This window comes from Hippichthys cyanospilos, chromosome 4 (assembly GCF_059441005.1).
Source record: "Hippichthys cyanospilos isolate Australia breed blue-spotted pipefish chromosome 4, RoL_Hcya_1.0, whole genome shotgun sequence".
Taxonomy (NCBI): domain Eukaryota; kingdom Metazoa; phylum Chordata; class Actinopteri; order Syngnathiformes; family Syngnathidae; genus Hippichthys; species Hippichthys cyanospilos.
This window is the reverse complement of record NC_142372.1, coordinates 6,231,776-6,253,002: the sequence shown is the minus strand read 5'-3', so window position 1 is coordinate 6,253,002 and position 21,227 is coordinate 6,231,776. Positions and strand designations below refer to the sequence as shown.

Below are 21,227 nucleotides of genomic sequence, written 5' to 3'. Positions count from 1 at the left end.
CACAGACTAGTCGCTAGAGCGGATCATTCAAACTCTAATATCCCAAAAAGTGTGTGCGGGATCGACCCACTCGCGGGAAAAAGCCGAGAGTGTAACCCGACTCTGTAATAGGATCCAAAGCAAAAGTCCCTTTTCTTTGAGCGCAGCTTTTACCTTTGCACGACTCTTGACGAGCACACAGCCCGCGAGACGCCGGCGGGTTGCGCTGGGCTCGCCCGACGACTCCTCCCGAGTTCTTCGGCACGGCTAGTTCCCACCTTCAGCACCACGGAGAGCGCTCGCTTCCAGCCCGGGGCTGCGGGACTTCAAGTTTGACGCCGCCTCGGAGCCGCTGTGGCCGGGGCGAGCATGCCTGGCTCCTCGGCGGTGCGCGGAGGAAAAAGGAGGAATGAAGCGAAGGGAGGGGGGGAGGGAGGGAGCCAATCGCGATGCAACTTGCAAGCTGCGCAGCGCCGGAGAGTCTCCAAGGACCGGCGTGACGCGCGTGTGTGCTCGCGTCTATGCTTGCGTGCATGCGCGCGTGTGGTTGTGCGAGTATCTCCGGGCGTGCTCGTGCAGCAGGAAAGCCACTTTTTCTCAATTTACGGCGCTGGAACACACCGTTGCTTTGCCTTTTTGTCTACAAGACCCCATAGTCCTTTCAGGGGGGGAAAAAAGTGGAGCGGTCCAACGGGACCGATTTGAAGCCGATTAAAGTCTCCGCTTGCTGTGAAAACAAGAATTCAAATTAAATCCAGGTGCTTTTCCCCCGAATGAAAAAAAAGGACGATAACAAAGAGATGACAGGATAGTAGTGGTGGTGATGCGTGATGCTGCTTGCGCACACGAGCTGCAGTCCTTACGCGCACACACACACGGCAGAGGCGGCGTTGTGTTGAAAGCGTGCACACGCATACACGCACACGCAAGAAAGTGTGGTAAAACTTTTGGGAACTTTTATTCATCTCATCTATAAAAAAAAAAAAAAAATAAAAAAAACGTGCAATATTTGCTCCAAAATTGAACAATCAATTTTGTCAAGGGGGTGGAAATGAGCATATTATCAATCTAAATTCGCTCGGGTTCCTCGGTTATTCAAAACAGTATTTCTGATATCTGCCGTTAGCGTGGGAGCCTCATTCATTTGTGTCCACGATTGTGTCCATTTTGTCCGAGGAAAGACAACAAAGTTAAGAACGTCCCTCTCAAACACATGTGACGCCATTGGAAAGGCCAAAATGCCATCTACTAAGTTGAACAAACATATTCAATTCAAGTTCAATTTGAAATGATTTCATATTGTTTTCGTTTTCCTATTGTGAAAATCTTCAAATCGTGGTATTTGCTTATTTATCTTGAGAAAAACTTTGAAGCATATTGCAGAGAAGTGCTTTGGCACTGGTAAAGTACACAATGGCTGTATTGTTTGAGCATCAGGGTGTGGCTGCCATCTGAGGCGCCACCGCATCCTGGTCGACTTGAGCGCAGCAGCGCCCTCTGCTGCACACAGTCAACAAGACAGCAATCGGCAATGAAGGACGCTTCTTCAGTGGCCTCGTGGGAGATTTGGTGCTTTTTGCGCTTTGCTTTGCAGTGCAGGTGACACGCACGATTTATAGCTGCACTTCACAAAGCTGCTCGGAAGTGGGCCACAACGTACACGAAACAAGTACGGATGTTGTGTGTGTTTTTGTGACAGAGGGAGGAAAGTGAAAGAGGGAGAATGTGTGAGAGGCGGTGTGTGAGAATGAGTGTGTATTTGTGTACAAAGTCACTAGTCGAACGAAGTGGTAGTTACAATAATAAACTCAAAGTATAGGATACCCCATAAGAACCTAAATATTGAACTCAATCAAACCTAAAGACATATGTTTTCATTTGTCCAGCCAATTAATCCCTAGTACTTTCAATTCCTTATTTTTTATCAACTATTTAGCTGAAGGAATGTTTAAAAATGCTGGTATTAAATGAATTCAGTGTTAAAGTAATTAAGTGGCAAAGTAATCGGGTATTTTAGGTAATTAGGTATTAAATTAAAAGATTACTTTAGGTACTAACGTCATCAATTCTTGTGGTCCTGAAGGACTAAAGTAATTGATTTTTGGTATACTACAGAAGAACTAACAATTGATTTGTAATTGAGGTACTAAATTACTGTACTAAAGTAATGTATTTGTTTTCTTGAAATTCCCTAAAATAGTCAATTACTTTAGTACTTGATTTATTTACTACCAACCACTTTTAGACACTCCTTCAACCAAACTCCTTAAGCTAAAGGAGTGTTTAAAAAGCTAAAGGGGGGTTTCAAATGTTGGTATTAAATGAATTAGGAAATGAAATACTAATGTGATCAATTATTTTAGGAATTCAAGTACTAATGTAATTTTCGGTTACTATAGAAAAACTAACAATTGATTAGCAAGGTACTAATTGACTAAAGTAATTGATTAGTTCTTAATACTTAATTCACATAGTATGAGCCTTTTTTGTAGAATTCATTAGCATACAAAAAAGAAAAAAAACTTATAAACAAGTACCTAGTGGGATTGCATGTTTGAAGTCTTAAAAAAGTTGTTTATGGTATTTAGGTCACGGTAGTCCTTTTCAACCAAATCCTAAAGGTGTTTGTACCGGCGAATTTTCAGAAGCAATAGTTGTTTACGGTATTTAGGTCACGGTAGTCCCTTTCAACCAACTCATAAAGGTGTTTGTACCAGCGAACTTTCAGCAGCAATAGTTCGTCTACCGTGATTGCAAAACATGGGTTTTATGTTTACGTCCGAGACATAGATTTGCTATGGTGAAAAGTCCCATGTTGTGAAAACTTTCTGGCTGCAAAAATGAATTCGTTGTAGAGGAGTTCTACTGAAAGTATAGAACAGAAAGTGGACAGTTTGTGGGAATGGTAGAACACACATATCGGCTCTGGCTGTTCAGTTCAAATTGGCTTAGTTGGCAATAATCGTGGCCTTGAAGTCAATTTATGGGATATAGTGTTTCTTTCTGGTGGGATAGAAAAGGTACAGACATAGAGCCCACTAATTAGCTCTATGGGGTCCCAAGTAGCGCACCTTGAGGGACCCCACACGACCTTCGAGTGTATCATGTACATCTCACCGTGTCTAATAAGTCTGCTGGAGTCAGCAAGTTCACACGGGGAAGAAGCTGATGTGCCTTAATGAACTCGTCCAGCTCGGTGACAGACAGACTGAAGATGGACTTTGAAAAGCTTGGCTGGGCCTTGACACCGTTCCCCCCGTATAAAAGACAAACAACATCAACGCTCATCAATTTCATCCCGTCATTGCTCATCACTTATCTCTGGGTGGGTGTGGGGGGGGGGGGGGTGAAATCAATAAGCGATGCCCATAGAGCAAGTTGACTGCAGCTGGATTAAAACAAAACAAAAAAAATAACACACACACACACAATCAGACAGCAGCGCAAGACCTCCACCATGGCTTGAGACGTTTGTCACTAGGGAAATCGATGAGAGAACGGCAACCATGTTGGATCTTGAGGGGTGAAAAGAGGTCAGGTTACATCCATTGGCAGAATTCCAGCTCGATCAATAAGAGCAAAACGTAATAGGAGTCAACAAGCACAACAATTACATGAAGGATACAGTTGATATACTGTAAGCAAGAGATCTACCTTTTTTTTTTTTTTTAAATATCTGGCACCTGAATCTGAATAAATTTAGACTGACTGTATGTTTGTGTATATATATATATATATATATATATATATATATATATATATATATATATAATTAGAGGGGGGTTTCCAAACTTTTCACCAGTTTCCTACTTTCCAAAGATAAATATGTATAGAGTGATCCCTCGCTACTTCACGTCTCCCCTATCACGCCCTAAGAAACGAAAAAAAAAAAAAACCTATACTGCGGAAAGAGGTGCTGAGGGTTTTCTGCATGCCAGACAGACAACTATAAATGCACTTGCCACGGGAATTCAGACGTCGAACCTCTGCAGCACACATATTTACTTAAATCTTAAAATGATTAAATCTTATAGTGTAACTGTACTGTTATGCCTTCCCTGCTTATATAGATATCTTTGGCTGTAGTCTCACTGAGAGCCGCGGTTATATTAGCGGTGCCTGGAAGTTTAATTAGAGTGAAGCTTGTAGCTGAACGAACATGATAAAAATCAGACTTTACACTTGAAATTCGAATGTATGACAAAAGAAATCGAGGTAAGAGATTTACTGTACAATGCTCTGATGCAGCGCTGCTCCCTCTTGGCGCGTAACTAACAGCGGGCGTGAGTTTCATGAGGGAAACGGGGACAGTGACTGTATTGGTGGTGTCTACAAATGCAGACAGGTGGGGTAGAATGATGGAAAGCTTGGTATAAATTAAACAAGAAAATCTGGCGAGTACTGTGACGGAAAGACCGGATTTTTGCACAACAGGTGCTGCTACTTGGTGCTGATTGGCAGAAGGGGTGAAAAGGTGTAATGAGAGACAGAATGAGTTTTGTCTTGTATAACAAAAAATACATTCAAAATTTACTTTAACCTTCACATGGGTAAGTTTGACCCACACCATAACAGGAGGGTTCAATTGGGGCAAATATTATTGCTAAATTGTGTATTGTTAGTAGTAGTATCTCCGTTATTGTGTTTTGACACTTTAAATGATAACTGTAACCATTACATGTTTGTAAGGAAAGAGGAAAGAGAAAACTTTTCACACCCCCCCCCGCCACTTGATGCTCTGACTATAAATAAGACTAATTATCTATAAAAAAATGTATACTTTTTAACATGAAGAAAAAAGCAATATAAATCAACTTTCAACTACTTTTAATTATGTATTACGGCATTTAAAATACAGCATAAAGTAACCAAGTGCCTAAAACTGAACAAAAAATGAAAATTCTTATTTTATTGCAATTAAACTTCACATGACAAACACAAAGCCTTTTCCCTGGGGTCATTCACCCCCCCCCCCCCCCCCGAGAGGCCTGGCCCAATGTTTGAGAAGCACTTGTTATTTTCTCAAATATTTTGTGATGCTTCTCCTTATTAGAATTTGAAAAGCATATTCATTTTTTTTGATAGCTCTTTGTTTAGTCATCGATGTTAATTCCTGCATTCATAAATTTATAAACACAGCAATGCAAAAACCTCCGCCGTGCTAATTTAAAGACATTTCCCCTGCGTCACACCTGTGCATTAACCCCTGGCTGGAGTCATTACATACATATGGATCTCAAGTAATGAATGATTCATTTCATTATGGCAGGAAAAAAAAAGCTCCCCCATGGCCCAATAGCGTCACGTATAATCGGACTCAAAAGTTATTACGGACTCAGCAGCGAAATAACGGCTACGCGGCGGCGACCAAATTGCCCCGCTGGCCTCGGCAAGCTCTCCGGATTGATTGTGATGAATGGGCCGGCAATTTAACGTATGGCGCCGGCCGGAATGAAGTCGAGATTCTTTGGAGTACGCCAATTTATCTATCACTATTTACTGGCAGCCGGTACAAAAAAACATCTCAGCGCAAGAGGAGCGAGAGTGTTGTGTGGGGATGATAGTGATAGCGGGGCACGAAGCAAAGTCAAAAACACCATGAACATTTGTTTTAAATTTGTAAGTTTCAAGCAAAAATTATACACTCCAAACTTTTTATGAGTCCTGTAGTTTTCAGACTATAAGTCTTTCTGAAGTAAAAGTCACACCAGTCAAAAAGAACAACACAAAAAAATTGCTGCCAGAGGGCCAAAACTTCATAATTCATTGCAGGGTATGAAAGAGAATGCTTTTTATGAAAATAAATAACATTTCTGTCTTTATTGGATTGGATATATGTACCTCTGCCTTAGTGAAAGAGGAATGTCTTTTTTTTTTTTTCATTTATTACTACACATGTAAGAATCATTTGCTGGTGTTGAGATCTGTGAGGCGTCATTGCACTTCAAAATAAAATATAATATTCACCGTAGAAGGATAAAAATATGACATTTTCTTTGAATGACTCACGCCCCACTCTCCACTCGAGGCACTATGAATAATATCATTATCTAAGATCATTATCGATAAAAACTGAATAAGTATACCTAAACCTGTATGCTTTTTAACTTTAACAAAATGAAAAAAGGCCATATAAATCAACGTTCACAACTGTTCATTTTCTACAGCATTTACATGGGTTACAGCTTAGTCTAAAATTTCAAAAAAAAAAAAAAAAAAATTCAAAGTGCCAGAGACGGAGATGCTGGTCTGCTATTGGTTGGCCTCCATTTCAAAATGGCAGAATGGTGAAGCTTTGTAGTGACGCGTTGCATGAAGGCATTGACAGCAACAGAAAATACGTGCAATTACCTAAAAATGCCTGCAGGTGGAGACAAAAGAATACAAATACAGCCACCCCCCCCTAGGGTCATGACAGTTGTTTTTGTCGCAAAGCGGGAAAATTACCGTAAAAAGGGGATGAAAAAAAACTCAGTCTTCCACATCTCAACATGAAAAAAACAGGGACGCTGTAACACGGGATTCCACTGTATCACAATAGGTTGTAGATTGAGAATGTTTGGCGATTAAGTGAGAGTATAAACATTGTTTGGGGCAATATTGCTACCTTGGCCTTTAAAAGGTTAATATCTTAATTTCTTTTTTTTTTTAAATATATAAAGTCTTCTTCTGAAACACTTCTCACCCCCTATGACCCCACCCATCCTCTGTGGACATTCCCACCCATCTGCAGTTGAGTAACTGAACGCCCACGGGCACGATATGAGAAAATAAAGTACATTAGTATTGGCAGGTTATGTGCGCCAGCATCTCCTTATTTATGTTTGCAAGATTCATGTTCACGTCAGGCCCACCCGGCCCACCCACAGTGATGACTTGTGACTCGGCGTGTCTCGCGGTCATATATCCGTCTCTACTACACCGCCAGCCTCGGCACCAGCCGACCAATTTGCTCCACTTCAGGAGGAGACAAGGTGAAAATAAACATTAAATATTGATTTTGGGCAAAGGGTTCCAGTCTGCAGCACACTAACTCACTCCTTTGCTGCATTTTGCCACTTGCTGATGTTTTGCGCGATCAATTTTGGATGGAATTACATGCATGTTGTGTACAGTGTTTGTTCAGTATGTAAACCGTTGTTTCCCAGCCCTCTACTCATGACATCTTTCATATGGTTGTAAAACCCTGTTTGGTTTTTTTATGTTCTACACAAGAACTCTATTGATCCATAAGCATTTCACTATGTCCTCACAGGAAGGGCCTTCTTGGAAAAATAAAAAAAGTAAAAGGAATAGGTACAAAAATCATTAAAGTGTTTAATTTGAAGTATAACTATAATAATTGTAGAAAAATTATTTTTGGGGTGTTGACATGATAAAAGAAAATTATTACCAATAAATAACTATTATGGATGAAAATTGAAAAAGGTCAACTTTTTTTTTTTTATGGTTGACCTAGCTGTGATTAGTGACATTTTCAAGCCAGCAAAAACAACATTATGGGTTACATGCTAGTCACACTACTTGTCAACACAGATTTAAGAAAATAATTACTGAGCTGGAATGCCTTTATCAAGACCTTAGGTTTGAGGAGTGACTCGGTGTCCATTGTGGCAAATTGATTTTTGATGCAATAATGCCGACAGCCTTAAGATGAGGTCAACTGGCACCAAAACTGAATGAAAAAAAAACAAAAACAAAGGAGTAGAGTACACTTATATAGCAGTTTTCATCCCTAAAAAGTTCTCAATTCTTCTATTCATTCGTTTAAATTTGGTACTAAACACCCAAAACCCTCAAATCATTTCACAGACCCCTGCAATCAGGCCACGGATCCTTGGGGGTCTGCGGACCCCACTTTAAGAACCACTGAACTCGAGCACTCAGGGGAAACATTGACGAGGAATGATGAGGGACTGTTAGCAACAATTACAACGACACTTTGACAATGACCAGATGAGAAAGGAAACAGGAAAATAAATACTCTCAAAACTGACCAGAAAAACAAGAAATACTCTACCTGGGCATGACATAATAGGAGCAGTGAACTGATTGGCAGCAATCACACTGAGAGAGACACTGACATGAGGTAAACAAAAACATGAACTTAAACACTCGAACAACACCCCACAACTTGAAAGTCACAATTAAAATACAAACAAAAGCCTAAAACAGAAGAGAAAACCCTGAAACCAATCCACAGACAACAAAAACCAACAGAACAACTTTATGTTAGGAGACAATCAGAAACAATCAGCTGTAAATATTTATTAGGTATTAATCATATTAATAGACCAACAATATATTGCCATTTGATGCTTGGTCGAGATAATCTACGCTGGAGTTTTTAAAGGTTGCTGGTAGACGACAACAACTCCGCCCATGCCAACCTTTTCCACTCCGCGGATGGCGTCGGGATAAAGTGGCTTGTCAGACTTGCTCCGGGCGTGTTTGTCACAGCAGGTTGTGCCGAGGCTTCAGACACAAACCCCAAACCACATTACGAGGCCCAGAGGGTCCGCGGGGGTGCGCTAAAAGCATCGCTGACCACTCAGTCCCGCTCCTTCCCCCCCACCTGCCTTGTCTCAGAGTGTTACTTCAGCTCTTTCTAATGTTCTCCGGGGCACCCAGCTGCATCACTGACCCGGTCCAAATGAAGCCATTGCAGAAAAAAAATAAATAAACGCGCAAGTAGCCCAACCTTTTCAGAGGTGGCAAATTGCATTAAGTGCGCCACGTTCTACTAGTGTGTGGTCTTAAGCTAAAAATCATGCGGCACATTGGCGGGAAACAGCAGTGATAGCACTCTATCGCTGCACTCAGGATTCAGCCGGCCACGCCCAGTTAAGTGCCTGCTAGTCTCATGGGGCGAAGGGGAAATGTTGGCTACTCGCTGGATTAAACAAAACTCGCTGCAGTGTGAAGATTTATTCATGCAATGAATGGATGCTGTGATATGACCGCTGTTACCTTATAAAAGACACACCAAGAGGGAAAAACGATATGACTCCAAGGAAAATAAAAAAAGAAATAGGCAGCTGTTTGGTAATAATTTTGACATAATATTCAAAATTGAAGAGTTTTGTTGTCATATGTGTAGTATTAACATACTGTACCACACAATGAAATTTAGTCCGTTCACTCCCCGAATAGCAGACTGCATTCCATATTCCAGCAATAAATAAATAGCAATTAGCCATAAAACAGCGGAAAAAATGGTGCTAATTATATAGCGCAAATATCATGTAGTGCATAATACTAGTGCAAAATATTATTTATGCATGTAGTAAGAGGCAGATTAGTGCCTGAGAGATATGTTAAGAATCCAGACGGCTTGTGGGTAGAAGCTGTTTGCCAGTCTGGCAGCCCTGGCCCTCCGGCTCCTGTAGCGTCTGCCTGACGGCAGCAGTTCGAACAGATCGTTTTGTGGGTGTGTCTTGTCCTTGTTTGGGTTGCCCTGGTGTAGTAAATTTCCTGCAGTGAGATAAAGCTGCGTCACAGATGCGCTGTGAGGACTTGATCAGACACTGGAGAGCCTTCTTGTCTTTTGATGTGCAGTTGCCATACCAGACTGTGATGGAGCTGGAAAGGACAATTTGGATTGCACATCTGTAGAAGTTGTGGAGAACCTTTGCTGACATGCCAAATTTTTTCAATCTCCGCAGACACTACAGTCTTTGTTGGGACTCCTTAACGATCTGTCAAGTGTTGTGGGACCAGGAGAGCCTCGCTGATGTATGTTTTATGGGCATTATGTCAAGATACGTTCATATATTTGCAAGATAATAGCATATTTGAGCAGTTCTCACCAGGACCTTTAATTTGAGACATCACTTGATGTGTTTTGCGACAAATTAATTTTTTACGCAATAAAGGCAAACGTTAAATGTCAGTCTGCGGTTATTACGAAATAGTCTCAAGTGTGTTTCCATTATATAAACTGATGACTGACATGTATATTCACAGCTAACAGATTTACTATGATGAATTACTCCCTGACTTGAGTGATTGATTATAAAATTACTAGCCCCGCTATATTGGCTAATGTACCTAATGAATGTTTAATGAGTCCGTCTAATCGTTAAACTAGACTACAGTACCTACAAAATCATTTGTTGTGAAGTCTGACCGATGTAGAGCAATTAGCTAAACTGTTGTAACCATTTACCACCAATTCAAAACATGGTGAATATTTATGTTGACTGGATTGAATAATTGATCAAAACCTGACTCATTTGTGCGGAAGTCAACAGTCATATCAATATTTTTACTTATGTCCTTCCTTATTTATGCTTTGTGACACCTCATTACCATCTACCATGTTGTTTTTCTTAATCAAACATTAAAAGCAGCTATGCTTTGGTGGGAGGTTAATGTCAAGACCAAATTTTGGAGGAATCTGTCAAATTCTTATTTTCGTCAATGACACAAAGCTAATCCCTGCAACATAAGCCTGCTTTTGTGAAAACATGTCACACATACTACAAATTAAAGTCTTTCCATTAACCTTAAGTTCTTGAGAAATATTTGTGTGTAAAAGTAGCATTACTCTTGAACAAAACATACAACGTCTGTGTTTGTGCAAAACAAATGGTTTGCAATCATATTCAATTTTAACAATTGCCAAACCGGAATTCTCAACTATTAATACTTCCTCTGTCAAAGTACTCAATTTTGCATCCCTCATTAAAACATCTATCAAAACTAAAAGACATTCCAAATCCATTTCCAAGTCTCTTCATGGCATCTCACTTCTTCTTCTTCTTCTTTCACCGAGAACGTCGTTTGGCGAGATGCCTCGCCAGCAGTTTGCGGGCAATTAAGAGAATAAGAGCTCCTGGTTTTCTAGCGGCTCCCATATCAGCCGCATCAGCGGTGACGTCGAGGGAAAAACAAGACGCTTACTACGTGAGAAACAGTGCGTCCCAACAGGCCGGCCTCCATAACTACCGCCGCGTTCGGGCACATCGCTAATTAGTCCTACTGAGGAAATTTTGAAGGGGCTGCTGAACACTACCGGCTGCAATAAACGTTTTTTTGGATTGTGATCAGCCTATTAGCTCAATGGGGGGGAACACTTACATTATTTCTCCTTTACTAATTCGCAAAATGCTCCTTGAGAGATGAATGCAACACTTATCGCATTTTAACACCGTAAATGATCACAAGGAAACTGGAGCCAATCCCAGCATAGCATATGAGTGTATTTGCCACCACAGCTTTGTAGTTTGCATGCTCTCCCCATGCCTTTCTGGGTTCCCTCCGGGCAATCCAGCTTCCTCATACAAACCCAAAATCATGCATGGTAGGTGTATTGGATAGTCCAAATTTCTCTCTTTTTGTTTAAGATGTTATGGAAAATTAGTATTTAGCAATTTAGAACCACATTCTGTTCAGTGACCACCCGTTTTTGAACAAATAACCTTTTTATAGTACTTTTTATTTTTGTTTTTGACTACTCTTCTTGTAGTAGCCTATTCCAGCTATACTCCTTTGATTATGTCTCCGTACTCTTTTACAGACTATAGGCTGCTCTGTTAAACTTAGTTATATGAAGCTTAAACCCAAAAGTCAATTTGTTTTCCAGACAATTTTACTGATCTCACCTAAATTTTTGAAAAGCGATGATTTTGGTGGCACAAGGATTTAATTTTCAGTTTCCATACAGCACCAGTGAGAATTTAACAGTTCTAAAACACAATAATTGAACCCATGACCCATTAAAACAAAGCATCATCTACCATTTTAGGACCGAGCTCCGCCTTTAAATAATCTAAATGATCCAACATATTGTTTCGATAACCTTTGTTTGTTTACCAAACCATTGCGCCAACACGCCTTCATAATGTTAATGAAAATAGTGTTAGAATGCGCTTCCAAACTTTTGACCGGTACTGTCATCAAGCCATGACTTAGTAGTCAGGCTGGCTGAATGCACATCATTTTCAAGTGACTGCAGGAGTCCAGCCGCCGGACTTCACAAAAACACTATAAATATGACGCTAAGAGATAATCCATCCCATAATAAGCTCCATTTAAATAGCCACCGCGTTGTGGCAAAGTTATCTGGAGTTATTACCGGACGGACAAGCTCAACGGATGCCTGTGAAGTGTCCTTCTCGCCGCGACGCAGCAGCTGGTCCGCCAGGACTCGGCGGCATCATGTCAAGGCGGATCACGGCGTGACGAATAGAGGGCGGGTGGTTCCAGCTAACCCCCTCACCCACCCACTGGCTTCGAGCCGTCCCACCTGACTAATTCGCTTGACCTTGGACGGCGTAGGAGCGCTCGACTCCTCCGCCGCTGACTCCCCGCAGGCTTGCTCATTTGAGCAGCTTGCTTTTTGCTGACAACTTTCAAGAGCAGACCTCATTTTGCTCTGATATGCTCGAAAGTGTATTTGAAAAGTTCATTGAGTTTTCATTTTCTATCAATTTTTAATATGACATTAGCATACATTAGCGCAGCGGTTCTCAACCTTTTTTCAGTGATGTACCTACTGTGAAATATCTTTTCAGCCAAGTAACCGTTAACTACAGCAAAGCATTTTTGGGTTACATAAAAAAAAAAAAAAAAAAAAACTTAAAAAATCCCTTCATTGTCAGTGGTTTATCAAACTATAGACTCGTTCAGACTTCATTTGTATTAGTCTACAAAAAAAAAAAATCTACCTAATCTGTCCTCTTTGGATCATTGAAGAAATCTGTTACCAAAAAGAAATAATTATTAATAAATCTTTTTCCACAAAAAATAAAGTGCCAGACCTGTTCTTAAAAAATAAAATTCTCAATTTTTTTCCACAAAAATTAATTCAAAGTTACAGACCTGTTCTTAAAAAATATTTGAAATATTTTTTTTCCGCAAAAAATCATTGGTATAAAGTGTCAGACCTGTTCTAAAAACTAAAATTCTAATTAAATATTTGCCCACGGATAAATATTAAACATGAAGCATCCTCCATACTGAACATAATTTTTTTTTAATGAACTTATATTTTCCAAAAACTGGACAAAACCGCACAAGGGTTAAATTTGAAAAGCTTATCAGAATACTTGAAATTAGCAACTTGTTGGCCCAGAAGTTTTCCTGACCCTGGAATCGCCCTTGCCGCAAACTCCACCAGCGATAGTTCATTGATGAGCTAATCTCGTCTTCAGGCCTTGCTGTCACTTAGCAACAACAAGCGTATGTCTATATTTTGGCAATTGCGCCTGTTGTTTGCATTATTTACAGGCCTTTTTTAAGATGGAATCTACATATAAAAGACTCCAGAGGGATTTGGTGTTGGCGGTAGGAAAATGGAGCTTGGGGAGTCTTTAAAAATACCGTATCTGTATGCATAATGTAAAGAAATAAAGACTAACAGTGATGCCTCTTAAAATCCAGTCACACGTGCATCTTTTTTTTATTTCTTGAGTCTCAGTTTTTGTTTTGTTTTTTACATGTGCTGACTAGCATATAATCATTAGATGATGAGAGCAAAGCTTCTCAAACGACACATTTGAATTGCAGCCAATGACTGGGTGACAGGGCGACATCTATAGGACGTGTTTGGTGTGACAGGACAAGAAACGTGACGCAAGACAGCCAATCCGTTTCAGGAAGGTAGAAACAGGAAATGGAAATACAGCACGTCTTTCCAGATTAAAAGAGCACATTTTCAAAGTAAGTTATAAGTGAAAATTAAATACTAAAACGCTTGAAGAATTCTTAACACAAAATGTCATCTTAATGGCCCTGCGTGTGAACAAAGATTGACTCAAACAGCGTCAGTTTGCCAGTTCTTTTCTTGAAACCGAGATAACAAACTTGGTAACCACGAACATCGCCAAAAAGCTATATGATGAACGGAGAATGTAAACAGGAAATACAGTGCGGCCTTCAACAGGTAAGTAAACAATTTTAAGAATTATTAACACTGAATAAACCTCATCTTTATGCCCCTGTTTGTGAACACGGATGAATTCAGATTTTGGTTCAGTGCGCTTGCTTCTCTTCATGAAAATAATGCGATAAAACCTTGGTTAAAAAAAAAAGCGGATTTACAGATTTATTCATATTAACACAATTTTTTAATAAAAGTGTGTCTTAAAACCCCAAATGACAATTAGGTAAATGAAATGTTTCCATTTCATTGTATTGTTAGCTTCCAGGGGTGGAGGCTAACCGGTTGTTTTAGGCTAGCATCACAGGCTAAAAGGCATCATCCGTCTTCCGCTTCAAGATGAAGCGACCCCCAAATGTTTTGCTAAAGGTTATCTGGAGCGTGACTCGGGTCCATTTGGATGTTTGCGTGTTCCTATTTGTCATTCCAGTTCACCTCTTTGGCATTTTCATGTCCTCCTCCTCCCAGAATGCTTGTTTATCTTCTTTTTATCTTGTTGATAAGAAGGAGCTGGCCGCATGCAAGTGCACTTGAAGATGAAAAATATTCAAGAGTGGATGTAGGAAAACGTTTCTCAAATAATACATTCTAAAGGCATATCATTCCATACAATATGTGCATACATTACTGTAATGGAAATTCACTTCGGCTAGACGGATTATATGCAATAATGCATTAGATAGATAATATATATAAGTGAGCTAGATGGATGCTTGATATTTATGAAAAAGGAAAATTCACGGATAAAAGTAACAATAACAGTTCAGATTAGGCGTGTGAAACGAATCGGGGAATTCATTTTGATTTAAGAGATGAGACCATCCAATAGGATCGGTTTATGTAATCGATTTAAAAAAGATCAAATTCAACCTACAGCCAATTTAAAGAATTCAACATGCCCCGCATGTTTTGTTTTGTTTTTTTAAATGGGAAAAAGGAGTCCCCATAGAGAACACGCAAAAAGGCCGAAATCCATTTTTGACCCTGCGACCTTTGAACTGTGAGGCAACCAACCAATCACAAAGTCCTGGGGGAAGAAAAAAAAATAAACTAACCGGCACACCCTCGTTAGATTGAAAAAGTTTCAAAAATATTAAAATCCAGACTATTGAAATTAGATCATCAGTATACTATCTAGTATACTATGTATTTAGTCTTTAACAAGATCTGCTTGTGTGTTTTTAAGGACATTGTTCATGAAAAGCTCTTGAATTGATTGCAACAAGAGGCAAAACACTCACACCTGATTAACTTCTTGTCGGTGGAAAGCCGCTCAGACTGAGAATAAGAGAGCTGTGTGCTTGAATATCAGCAGCGGCGAGGTTAAGCGGCTCTGCGCAAATGAAAATAAACGTATTGTTTGGGGAAAAAGTAGGTCACGCGACAGATAAACTTCACTGTATCTCCTACTTCTACCAAACGTATTGCCAGCAGATTTGCAGATCATTCAAAAATAAGGTAAAGGAAACACACACGCGCGCACATGTATATACATATATTAGCGCTGTTATTTTTTAGCCTATTAATTGCAAAATTGTCTGTCATTAACTGCAATTAAATTGCATTTTTCAACAACCATTTTTTTAAAAGAAACTTGTAACGTATATTGCTCAGCCTATAACAATGTTGGAATTTACATAAAACTATCAATTTAAAAAAATATTTGGTTTTAAAAGCTTTTGTAATAGCTCATTTTTTCTGTACGTATTTTGGTTATTTTCCTGTGTTGAACAAAATACCAAATCGAACTTACCGTTACACATGTTTTTTTCTTATTTCCTTCTTACATGAAGAATTCTCAAAGATACTCACTTTAAAGTTTAGTTCTACCCATAAGAACCTCTCTCTCTCTCTCTCTCTGTGTACAGATAGACAATTTTTTTAGCTAGCTCGCTAACGATAAACTGTGGATAGAGTTTATAGCTAGCTAGCTTACAATGACAGCTAGACAGATACAAATAGACAGATAGACAGATAGACAGATAGAGATAATTTTTAGCTCGCTAGATAATAATAGATAGCTAGATAGTAAGACAGACAGATCAATTTTAGCTAGCTAGCTAGCGATAAACTGCGAATAGAGTTTATAGCTAGCTAGTTTACTATGACAGCTAGATAGAGATAGATAGAGATAGACAGAGATAGACAGAGATAGACAGAGATAGACAGAGATAGACAGACAGATAGACAGACAGACAGATAGATAGACAGATAGATAGACAGATAGACAGATAGATAATGTACATTGTGTGCGTATATATTATTTATTTGGATTATTTATTTTTCCTTGTGACTACACTAGATGTCTGTCTCCTTCAGCATCAAAGCCTCATTTGCAAAACACAATATGAACTCGAAAGTCCCTTGTTGTTATCTTGGTGATAAAGTAGCTATGTGTACATCTACATATTTGTATAATTCAAAATCCAAAAAGCATTCTTTTTTTTTTTATTGCTCCAAGATAAGCAGTATACCATATGTGTACTGTCTGATTGTGTGCTGCCATACTGTTTGTTGTTGGTGGATAAAGCTACAAAGATGAAACTAGAAGAAGGGCAGATTAAAAAAAAAAAATGCAAACTGAAGACACACGGTGAGACAAACGTTGAGTTGATCGTGAGCACTGGGAAATCAAGTTAATAACTAGACTGCAAATGAAATACGATTTTAATCTGGAATTTAGTTGATCCAAAGTTACACACACACGACCGTAAAACCAGATTAATGCAGAGGCGGGTATTACCGCACACAAGCACGCACACACCTCCCATAGTGCTGCTCACAGATTAAATCAAGTCTATTGGCCTGTTTTTGTCTTCTTTGGGAAGTCGTAAAAAGATCCGTGTCATATCATCAACCCAAAGAGAAATAACATGACATATAAAGCATCAAGTAATCATGTTGGCGCAGTGACAGGAGATGGAAGAAAATAAAAAATACGTTTGGAGGGATGCCTAATTGAACGCCAGCTTTGATGTAAGAAGCGTCGAGAAGTGGAATTTCACGCTGCTAATTTTCATGCGGCGCCCGTCACCCTGCCACGCTCTCTTTCCGCGCTCTTAAATGGCTTTCATTAAAAGTTGTTTTAAAAGAGAGAAAAGGCCGTAGATGTCTAGAGTCGAGACGTATTTTTATCAATGGCAACGAAAAATAATTGACAAAAATAAGAAGAATCGAGGAGACTGGTTTGTCGTCATAGTTTGCGGATAAAATGACCATTTTGTGTCAATATGTTTGATTTTATTTTTTTTTTTAATTTACCGTTTGAAAACTGCTAGGTGAAATCAAGGTTTTACACAATATACATTAACTCATTGTAGCATTTAATCTTTTATTCACAAGTTAAAAATAGCCATTAGCTACTAGCTATGAATAGGTTCACAATAAAACCACATTTAAATCAACATATTGTCTGAACAGATTGCACAATTAAAGGACAATTTTTTTAACAGCTCAAACTATCTTTGCTGAAATTCATATGTAAAAAAAAAATTGTAAAAAAATTATTATATATATATATATATATATATATATATATATACTGTATATATATTACATTTAAGCCATTCATGGCAGGGATGTATTTTGACGTCCAGACATTAAACCCAAAAAATATCCCACATAAAAACCTCAAATTACATCCCTGGCATTGAATGAGTTATTTTGACGCATCTTTCATCTTAAAGCATTTTTAAACTATTTTTTTCATACATTTTAAAAAATAAATAAATAAATAAAATAAATAAAGCTCCATAACGTTTTGTGTTGGAATTTCCTATATATTTTAGCATTATGGCCAGCAGAAGCAAATTAGAGAACATCAAAAATAATAAACACAAACACACTGTGAGTTTAGCTGACATGGCGCCCGTTGGCGAGTCAACAGGCAAGCGCTTTTGAATCATCTTTAAGTGGCGTACAACAACGTCCGCAGAGCAAATCAAAGGGAGAGTTAATGGAACTCTTCAAGCCTCAGTGGCGCTCGGAATGAAATGAAAATGATTTGCTTCACTGCAGGAAGTTTTCATTGAGTCCAGCTCTGCATTGCGTCCCTCAGCTTAAAAAAAAAAAAAAAAAAAAACAAGCCGGGGAAAAATAAATAAATAAGTTGCAGCAATTACAAGTTGGTTTGCGTTTCCATTTTTTTCTATTCGTCAGCTCAGCCTGAAGGATTTAATTAAGTAAAAGCTATAATGTTAAATGACATTAGTTCCTGTAGCACTTTTAGAGCGACTTAGGAGAGCAACTTTTTATTTCGTTTTTTTCACACCCGTAGAAGAAAACGTACCAGGTTTTGTGCACCAGGGAATAACATTCAATTCATTTACTAACTGACACTAACTTTCCACATCATTGATGTGGAAAGGACTTTTGATTAATCATGTCTAGGGCTAAAATGGAGTGCACTCCTTGGCTCTAACCCGCAGACGGCATTTGATTCAATTTGCCATGCACAGTATGTTGGCTTTTTTATAATATACATTGCACCACAAAGGATCAAAAAAAAAAAGAGAGAAAAAATGAAAACAAATTGAAAAAGAATAATGTTGTATAAAGCATTATCAATTAAACTGTCATACACTTCTTGTCATGGTCCTGTTTATTTTGAAGAACCGACAGACACAATGTTTGCCTGTTTTTCTAATATAAAATAACAAAAGTATGTTGTTTTGCAAAGGAGTCACTAACACAATTGGGAAAAAAGGTGCTTCATGTTCCAATTAATTTGCTCTTAGATTGAAAATAAAAATTCACTGCTCTTACTATGGCATTAAAACTTACCCTGAAGGTACCGTCATTTGAGAGTCACTGGTCAAGATTATTATTTGCTGTCAGTGATGATTTTGTGAACCATAAAACAATCCATCCATCTTTCTAGAGCCGCTTATCCTCAAAAGGGTCGCTGGCTATCCCAGCAGTAGGCGGGGGACACCCTGAACTGGTTGCCAGCCAATCGCAGGGCACAAAGAGACAAACAACCGTTCAAGCACACAATCACACCTGAGGAAAATTTAGTGTGCCCAATTAATAATGATCAATATTATTCATTAAAAAATAATGATATATGTTGAATATTCATTCAATTGAATCATTTTGAATTCATATTGCCCACTCAGACACACAACTCTTTTTCTCTTTTATGATTAAATAGTGAAATTGCCCTCATTTTATCGCCTTGCAAAATAACTGCGCCGACGGGTCCATTTTCACTTTCGGCCTCCGTGCTCGGCCGGATGCCCTCGACATCAGACCTTTCATTATCCGGAGGAAAGCCGCTTCATTACGGCCACCTCCACTCTCCTTATTACCAAAGAATGGCCAACCATGAGTTGGAACACCTCGACTGGTCTGATGATGTCACATTTCACAAAGGAGCCGAAACGCCAGTCGGGCACATCCGAGGTACCGATTCATGGTTTCCCGCAGCGGCGCTGGAATCAAATTAAATCAAAAGGAAACTTGAGAAAGAGTTCATGCGGTTTAATTTGGAGTTTGGAGGTGGCGAGTGGGCGGAAAAGGGATCGGTAACACAGGGAGGGGTGCTATCATTTCTGCTCACCTCGCCCTCTTGTCACCACGGGTTACCGCTGCCGTTATTGCTATTTTGGTAAAAGCATTAATAATCCCCAGTGTGTGTTGCTTGGTGAGTCATAAGAAGCGGAAGAATCACAGGCGAGGCTAAAGATAGAGTGAGAGGAGAGCGTCTCGCTAACAAGATCCTGGCATGTTCAAAGTAAAGCAGAAAATGAGGCAACGCCAAAGTTTTGCCGACTGACAGATGCGCTGACATTAACAGCAAACATTTGCAAAAAGACGCTCGGCGCGTCGTCTCATTAGGCTCGACGTGACGGCCTGACAGCAAATATATAATCTGTTTGTCTTGTTATTGTGTGCTCCATCTCTCCGGATGACATTCAGTCTCCTTTGTGTATGTTCAGCCTTGCTAGGGTCCACTTATCCCATTCATCCTGCAGGCAGCAGGAATAATTCACATTTCTCTCCTGGTTTGGAGAGGGGACACGTTACCTGGATATTTCCTTTCGATGTTTTCGAAAATGCCGATACTGTTAAATGAGTAGCAAATATGTTATGACCACAAAGTGAAGAAAATTAACTTTAGCGTATTTGAGTACGATATCAAGAAGAGTATCAAGTGATTGGTCTGTTTTTGAATCCTTATCAGGTTGTAACCTTCAAAGCATAGAAATCAGAGGCTAACAGTCATTTTGCAAATACATTTTCAAAACAGTTGCCAAAAATAAATGTGTCAACGATTCCAAATAATGAATGTTTTTTTAACATTTTACATCAAGTTTTTAAGCAAATGGAAATTGTCTAATGAATTGAAATTAAATGAATTAAATATCAAAATGTGATTAAATTCAATTTCAAGCATATCAAATCGAGCAATAAAATCCAATAATGAATTAAGTTAAGTCAAAGAATCTATGAATCAAATGAAATGCCCACATCAAACAAATTGAATAATTTAAGATAACAAATGTAACAAACAAATCAATTGCCTAAGTCCTTGCCGTTTTGAAACATTTAAACCTTCCAAACACAGAATTAATTCAATGGTTAGGTTGGAATCTGTATAACTCTACTTAAACAAAAAAAAAAAAAAAACGGTGCAGGTACAAACTTCTTTAAATTAAGCATTGCAATGAACATAAAACAAAGAACATCCACCAACCATTGATGTCTTCAAAGTAAAACTCCTAAATGAACCTTGCGTGTTATCCTGTTATTTGCTCTGTTCTTTGTTCAACTGCAGACCGAGCCACCATTCCTGCTCAGGTGCTCTAATGAGCAGCCATTTTGCTGGAGAATTCTGGGAGATGTAGTCTCGCGGTGGTTGCACCATTTGACCTCCGACTATTCAGTTTTAACTCAACATTAACTGACCATTAGTGACTTATCAAATGACTCCGTCCTTATTTTGAATCGTTTATGTTCTTTTTTTCATTAAACTTGTCGAAATGCTTGCAATTTCAGCTTCTCTCCAGATAATATTCAATTTATGATGTCCGTCATAAAAAAATGAATGATTATTTTTACGTTGAATCAAATTAAACATTTACTTTAGAGAGAAAAAGACACTGCATCAGAACTGATTTTGGCCATTTTCAATTTGAAATAATGTCCTGATTTTTAATACAGGGATGGCAATGTAAACACATACTTTTTAAACGGATTTCTTGATGAATCAACATCGTTAAAATATCGTTAGTCAATCGTTCAAATATCCTTCAATCAAAGCTCAAGTATCTTTTAATGTATCTTTTCATGTAGGGTATAACTTTGGTTGGCCATGATTTCAGTTCGAAGGCCCAACGGTCCCATTGGTTTGAAGGTGGAT

General features: G+C 38.9%; 1 protein-coding gene across 2 annotated transcripts in view; it reads right to left on the bottom strand.

Annotated features, from left to right (window-relative positions):
- Nucleotides 1-20,672, bottom strand: part of chst8 (carbohydrate (N-acetylgalactosamine 4-0) sulfotransferase 8) — a 171,267-nt gene extending 150,595 nt beyond the window's left edge. Inside the window, exon 1 of one of the 2 annotated variants that reach the window (XM_088412972.1) lies at nt 20,562-20,672. The gene's annotated coding sequence lies outside the window, so the exon portion shown is untranslated. Of the gene's footprint in view, nt 1-153; nt 353-20,561 lie in introns of those variants that run through there. The other variant, XM_088412973.1, reaches the window with a different exon arrangement.
- Nucleotides 20,673-21,227: the final 555 nt, after the last annotated feature.